General features: G+C 41.0%; 1 pseudogene; it reads left to right on the top strand.

Moving 5' to 3' along the window:
• Positions 1–6,623: 6,623 nt before the first annotated feature.
• On the top strand, positions 6,624–7,670 carry LOC128102424 (translation initiation factor eIF-2B subunit beta-like; annotated as a pseudogene).
• Positions 7,671–8,034: the final 364 nt, after the last annotated feature.

Genomic DNA, 8,034 nt, shown 5'->3' with positions numbered 1-8,034 from the left:
CAGATTTTCTATTTCCAGCATTCCCTCTGTTTGTGTCTTCTTCATTTTTTCTATTTCCCTTTTCAGGTCTTGGACTGTTTCCTTCATTTGTTTCATTGATTTTTCTTGATTTTCTCTCAGTATTTTATTGTTTTCTTCCAGGACTTTATTGATTTCTTCTAATTTGTTTGCCCTTTCCTCTAGTTGTTTACAGCGTTCTTCACATTTTTTTTGTCTTTTCCTCTACACAAGCCTCTAGCTTCTTCATGATGTCATTCATAAGGCTGTTTTCTTCTGCTTCTTCCAATTTCTGATGTTCAAGTCTAGGTGTTGGAGGAGGGCTAGGGCCTGGTGATGCTGTATTGCTATTCATTTTGTTGTATATGTTTCTGCCTTGACGTCTGCCCATCTCCTTGTGGTTCGTTCTTGGCCTTATCCGCACACTTGGTTCAGACAGACCAGTGTTCCAAAAGGGAAGTCAGTGTTCCAAAAGGGAAGTCCGGAGCAAGATGGGAGCTGGGGGCCGGCCTCTAAGTCTCAGGAAGAGGCTTGGGGCTCAGGCGGATGGGCGTGGGGGCAGGGCGTGGAGACTGCAGGGTCTTCCAGGGGTCTTGGAGAAGGGGATCCTTCCTGGTGGGGCTAGCAGGGAACCTGCCCGGTGGCCAGAACCTGGGGCCAAGTTGGGCAGGTCTTCCCTGGAGTGGTTGGTGCCCAGGGATGGGGTCTGGGGCAAGGAAGGGTACTCACCAGTGTTCCAAAAGGGAAGTCCGGAGCAAGATGGGAGCTGGGGGCCGGCCTCTTCCATGAAACTTTTAAAGTCCTCCTAAATTTCATATTAACAAGAAGTCTCCCAACACTCACCACCTGAGATTAGTTATCTAATTCAGGCTCTCAAAAGGATGCTTACTCCTCAAAACATTCCTCACAGTTACATCATATCCTGCATTTGCTTCCTGGAAGTGTGAACACTTCTCAAACAAGATGCATGGGGACATTTTTCTCTGCATTTCCTTTACCAGAAAAATATAAAGTACACTCCTCTCACCCAAACAACAATTGGTTGTTTGGATTTCAAGTAATGGTGAAATTAAAGAAATATCAAATATAAGCCAGTTCATCCTCACCTTCTGCATGAACTTAGAAGTATGACTTAAGCTCATTTCCTGATCCCTACATTATTTGGGTCAACAATTATAAATGGTGATTTCTGCTTCCAGATTCAATCATTTTAATTTTCCTCAAAAGAAATTTTATTCACTTTATTGCTCTTTGTTAATTTATTATTTATTATTCAGCACAAGCTGAATTTGAACTCACTGTGTAGCTCAGACTTGTCTCAAACTGGAGATCCCCCTGCCTCAGCCTCTCAGTGCTTGAATTGCCAGATTATACTTCCACATCTATCTCTTTTGGGGAGTTTATAGAAATAATTGTAACAGAAAAAGAATATCCAATGTTTGCTTATTAAGTGATGTCTACTAAGAATTGTGGTGATATTTTTATCTGTATACCCCAATAAAGCTTATCTGAGCATCAGAGGAAGAAGCCAGTCACTATAGTAAACACAGAAATCAGGCAATGGTAGCACACACCTTTAATCCTAGCATTTGGGAGGCAGGGATCCTTCTGGATCTCTGTGAATTCAAGGCCACATTGGGAATAGAGCCAGTCGAGGTGGCACATACCTTTAATTCCAACACTAGCTAATCATAAAGGTCTGGATATCTGTACAGACAGACAGGAAGTGACAGAGCTGGGCAGAAAGAGGAAGTGATGTAACTGGGCAGAGAGAAGAAATGAGATGGCAGGGACAGAAAGGCATGTAGGTGTAGGTATACCGGAAGTAGGTCTCTTTGGAAGCTGAGGAGTCAATAAGGTGAGGTTGGCTGTGGCTTGTCCTATTCCTCTGATCTCTCAGTTTTCACCCCAATAACTGGCTCCATTTTTTTTATTAATAAGATCATTTAACAGTTCATCTTACAAAGAATGCCTCCACCCAAGAAGATTTAATATTAAATTTCATTCTCATGTAACATGCAAATGAGGGATGTTTCACTTGTGTCTAAATTACTGTCTAGCAATGGGATCACTGCATTTTTGATTGGCTTTATGTACAGTAGTAAACATTTCTGTACAAATGACCATATATTCTGTACTTAGGAGTGATCATATGGTAACACAGATGTTTTAATAGTAAATTAGAGGTAGGTTACTGGCCCTCTAGTTTCTGCTCCTTTGTTGTAAGTATTGGAGTGGCAATTAAGCAGCTAAGAGTAGCTAAGGGAATCACTGTCCACAGCTATTGGTTTTATAGATGATACTCTCTGTAGTAGATACTTTCTGTACTTTACTTTATTCACATCTGTTATATCTTACTGAGTATTTTCATAGATCCTGTGTTCAGAGGTCAGACTATATAATTATGTTAACTTAGATAAATCTTAATTTTCACATTAAGTTAAACACTCGTTTCAATTAGCATATCAAGTGTAAGCCTTTGCTATTTAAAGTCACTGTTAAAACTTAGAAGATATTCAACTCGTAGCACATTTTATTGTGGTAAAACCAGATAACAAAAAGCCCACCACTTTATTTTAAGGTGTCGAGTTCACTTACATCTTCTATGCTCACAGCTTTGTGTGGCTGTCACCACACACTCCTCCCTGAATGCTTCCATTACCCCAGCCTCACCTCATTTTTACTGATCTATCCATGAGATGTGCTTGTCTTCTTGACTAGGGAACATAACTTAACAAACTATTTCAGTGCTAAAATTCTACTTTTTGGTTTACATGAAAGATTTGTATTAGATTAAAGGTAAATTTAATGAAAGACCCCCTCCCTTCTTCCATCGATCCTCTTCCATTCCTCCTGTCTCATTTTCTTCTCTTTTATTTTCTTCCATTCAGATACTTGTAAATAATTTACTATGTTTTTTCTTTAAAAAACATACTTTTTTAGGTTTTCTTGAGATTATCATAAAATTCTATCCTCCATCCTCTTTCCTTCCTCCAACCCCTCCCATGTTCTTTCTAAAATTAATGCCCTTCTCTTAAAAATTGTTAACCTGTTCAGTCTTTAAAATGTTTCTTATATGTTTAAGTTTTCAGGACCATTTTGCATTGAAACCCATTTGCTCTTCTTTTCCCTACAGAAGACCTTTCTCCCTGTTACTTGCTACTAGCTAGCTGCCTATGGTTAGTGAAGTAATAGATCTTGGAAAAGAACCTACTAAATATTTACCCTTATGCCCACAAATAGGTATATATCCAATGACACATCAAGGAAACTTCTCTTTGTAATAGAGAAGAGTCTATTACAGAAAATCATGTGATCAAAATGCAGAGTTGTGGAACCCACTCCATTACAAGTAAGGCTCAGGGATCATTGCAGAAAAGAGGCAGAAAGATTTTAAGAGTCAAAGGAACAAGGAGTTTGCTATAAGACTGTGTCTCCTAGAAATGTCAGCAGTTCTACCTATAAAGTATCACCAACATGGCTGCCTATATATGACCTGTACAAGGGTGGCAACAATTGACACCCTAACCTGGGAGGGAGAAAGCTCACAAGGCCTCAACACTAGACAAAGAAGTACAAGCAACGAAGGAATGCTGACAGCAGAAAAACGTTCAAGTGATTTTTACAGGCTCTAGTAAACCAATCAGGTTTCTGACTCATGGAAGCTTATACACTCATGAGAAGAGAAACTGCACATATATGATTACAGATATTAGTTATCTATTACTATGATAATTGCTATAAAGATGTGTATAGGGTTGCAAAATGCCTAAGAGAGACTTAATTAAACTAGGCTAAAATAGTACCGAAGCATTCATCGTTGTAAGTAACATTAATGTAAAATCTGGAATACAATGTAGTGAAGGGGTAAAGGGTGGTAAGGTTGTGGGGCAGGTGAATTGTTGCTCTTTGTCCATTTTGGAATTTGTCGTAGCTGGAGAAAACACCAAGTAGCCAATGATCATAACTGTCGTAGTGTACAGAAAGATATTTTACTGTAAATTCTGGGGGAAGGTTGTAGTGGATTGTAATAGTGGATACCTGCTAAAATTCAAATTGCTGAGACCCTTTCATGACCTCTTAATTGAGAACATCTGAAGGTGGGATCTGGTAACTTCCTTATGGGAAAAACATCTGGCAGAGGATTATGGTCAAGAAAGTAGATATTCACCAAATTAGACTATTTGAGTTTGCAAATTTTTGCCACATCAGAAAAAAAAAAAATGACCTCAACATATCAGGTTAAAGACTCAGATTTCATTCTAGGCACAGCCTTCCCATTTTCTTTTGTATTGTTTTCAAAACATTAAGCAATAATGTTTTAGTTTGAAATTCCATCTCAGTTTCTCCCTCTAAACCACCAAATGACCATCTATCTAGGGATGTCATACTCGTTCATGGTATACATCATATGTGGTGTATAGCTCAGATAAGCTAATTGCCTAGTTTGAGAGAAGTAGTCCAAAGGTCCCCTGACTCCTATGTCCATTGTCTTGCCCTGTGTGCCCTGCACCCTTTTATCCCTACTGGGGGTCATTAGTATTTGTTCTCTTCCTAAAATGGCACTTTTCACATGAACCAGTGCTCTACTCAAGGAAAAAAGGAAACAATAGAAATGCTAAATGCTGAACTTTTCACAGGTGATATTTTCAGAAATTGATGTCAAGAATAAAATAGTTGTTGGCAGTTACAGCTGTTTGGATGTCACTTTACAAAACAATTGCCTATGAAGTCTTGGTGGATTCAAAGTTTCCCATAAATTGGGAAAAACTGGCTGCCTGCTCTCTCTTCTAACCTCTGCTCACCAGGAGTTTTTATATAGCTGTATAGTACAGCTGGTCACAGATTTGCCTAGCTCCCATGTGCCTAAATAAATTATTCCTGAGTAAGAAAAGCAGCAAGTGGAATCATTACGAAAGTCATGATGGGGGATTTTCTCATTTATTAACAGATACTGAGATTACAGCATCCCTTAAACATGGATCATTTTAATCATTTGTGAACTGGGGCTAAGCTCATCCTTATACATGAGTCAGATAATATCAGCATTGCTGTGTGGTCGATAAGGCGCTGTGAAGTCTTGTTGCCTGGAGTGGTACTACAGACTCTCCGAAGCAGCAACTGGATTGTGTGGTGCTTCTACCTGCTCAATTGCTGAAGAGTAGTTAGTAAGTCATCGCTAAGGTTGACAGAGAATCCTACTGGGGAAGAGTTGAATTTTACTTCCTCCTGGAGTGTCCATCTCCTGGTATTCATGCCTCTGTGAACCTAATGCCATTGAACATGTTTTGAAACAGAATGCAACAAGATTGGTAGATATAATTACACAAGAAAGCTGTTACATAGAGATGTTACAGCTGTCCTTCAAGGGAATTTCCTTTCTCTTTTATTCATAAGGAAGAAAGCTTCCATGTTGCTTGCTGTATTATGGAGAGAACCACAAAACCAGGGCCTGATGACTGTATTCTATTCAACACTATAAAAGTATATGACCTCTGTCAGTGAACACATGAATTATGAGGTACAAAGTCTCAGATGAGGTCACAGTCATAGCTGATAGTTTGACATCAATCTAAAGAGACTCTCAGTAAAAAAAAAAAAAAAATTGCTTGTGGTCACAAATGAACTCTCCCTGGATTTCGATTGAATATGCTATGCATAGGGTAAATATAGGCTTTTGAAGTCCCTAAAGGTATGGTAATTTTCCATGCAGAAATGTATAATTCTCTAAAATTAATCAATTATGAAGGTATACGTTCAGCTATAAGGAGAATATAACTAAATATTTTGGGTAGGCAATATTCTCTTCCCAGAATCCTTGAGCTTGGGTAGTCAGTGAAGCAAGGGAGTTATCATCCAATTAAGAAAAATATTGTGCTTTGCCCTGTTAGATTGTGTCTTAATAAAAATATGCATTATCTGGCCTCTTCTTATCTCATAGTGAGATTATTAAATATCTTTCTTTTTCTCCCAACCTAACTCAAATCCTTTAGCTTAACTAAATTATTTTTCCTGTGATGGTATTCAGCTTGCCTATGAATTAGGTATATTTTCTTGCTGTTCAATTATGGCCTTATTCCTATGTTATTATTTTTTTCTGAATTATTTCTCTTTACTTTTTCTTGTTCTTCCTCGGGTCTCAGTACAAATGCCATCTTCATTAAGTAGTCTTCCATAACGTCCTGAATCTAGCTGAAAAGTTCTTTTTGTACTTCAAAGAGTGTAACACCCTCATTGTATGAGTACTGGTAGAATCATCAAGCAAACACATCTTTTGTTTTGTCTGAGGGTGTTTTCAGACAGGTTTAACAAAAGAACTAAGGCCTATCTTGAGACTGGGTGGCACCATCCCACGGTCCGTGGCCCCAGAGTAAGTCAAAAAGAGAATGAGCACTCAGAACCAGCATTCCCTACCCGTTCCTGGACTGGAAATGCAATGTGAATGCAATTGCAGCCATGTCCTCCTTGATAAAATGAGTCTTCTCTGATAAAATGAACTACACCTCAAACTGTGTTCTGAAATGAGCCTTTTTTCCTCAAGTTACTTTGTCAAATATTTTGTTACAATAATGAAAAAGTAACTAGTAATAGTCGAGGTTTCGGCAAGTTGGGGTACTGAGGTGGAGATGCCGGGTGCCGCGGCAAAGGGCTCGTAGTTCTCCGGGAAGACAGAGGGCTTCATGGGACTCTGAAGCAAGGTGGCAGGCAGCGCAGCTCTGAGGACAAGTCTCAGGACGTCCTGAGGCTGCTGCACTGGTTCATTCCGGACCACCACTGGAGCAAGGCAGGGGAGCTGATGGAGTTGATCCCAGAGAAGGCAGGAGGATGACTGCCACGCAGCCCTCCGTGACCACCGTGGAAAACATGGTGAGGAGAGTCCTCAAGAACCTCCGGGAGGATGATGGCAGACTGCACCGGCGTGATGAGAACGATCAGCAGGGGTCCCTGCACAAACTCTTGACGTCCAGAAGCCTGAGGGAGGATTTCAGCTTCCATTATGCCCCACTAAACGCCAACATTAATGAGGCGATTAATGAGCTGCTGGTGGAGCTGGAAGGCACAACGGGAACATTGCAGCCCAGGCTGTAGAGCACATCCACTCCGAGGAGGTGATATGACCCTTGGCTTTTCTAGAACAGTGGAGGCCTTCCTTAAAGAAGCAGCCCGAAAGAGGAAGTTCCATGTCATTGTTGCATTGTATGCATCTTTCCACCAGGGTCATGAAATAAATGGCCGTCATTTTGTCCAAAGCAAACACAGAGACAACTGTCATGACCGATGCTGCCATTTTTGCTGTTATGTCAAGAGTGAACAAGGTGATCATTGGTACAAAGACTATTCTAGCCAACGTTTCCCTGAGGGTTGTGGCAGGAACTCACACTCTGGCACTGGCAGCAAACCACCACTCCACCCCACTCATCGTATGTGCACCCGTGTTCAAGCTTTCTCCACAGTTCCCCAGTGAAGATTGATTTCACAAGTTTGTGGCTCTTGAAGAAGTCCTTCCTTTCACAGAAGGGGACATTCTGGAGAAGGTCAGTGTTCACTGTCCTGTGTTCGACTACTTGCCCGACCTCATTACCCTCTTTATCTCCAACATTGGTGGGAATGCACCATCTTCCATCTATTACCTGATGAACGAGCTCTACCATCCTGATGGCCACATCCTCTGACACCGCCTGTCCTAAGTGGAACCAGCTTAGACCCAGAGAAGAGTGGAGACACAGTGTTGCTGTTACAGTGGGGAGTAGAGAGTCAGCCTGAAAACCTCAGTGTTCCCTGCCTTCCTGCTCATCCCAGTGAGGCATGCATCCAGGACCGCTCTTACCCTCTGAGTCCTACTTGAGCAGCGGGGATTACCTGTTGATTTGGGGGCCACTTTGTGACCAGGCTGTGTTGTTTCAGGAATTTCAACCTTCTGGCTCTGTGGTGTGTTACATATATCGTGACTCTTCGCTGGGTTGGTGTTTGCTCAGAAATGGCTTCCGACCTTTTCCTAGGTGGTGTCAATAGAAGCTACTGGAAACTGCTCACCTG

This window comes from Peromyscus californicus, unplaced genomic scaffold (assembly GCF_007827085.1).
Source record: "Peromyscus californicus insignis strain IS unplaced genomic scaffold, ASM782708v3 Scaffold_7__1_contigs__length_154581171, whole genome shotgun sequence".
In the NCBI taxonomy this organism is placed as follows: Eukaryota; Metazoa; Chordata; class Mammalia; order Rodentia; family Cricetidae; genus Peromyscus; species Peromyscus californicus.
Note: the sequence above shows the minus strand (reverse complement) of the source record. Positions and strands in the feature narration are given on the sequence as shown.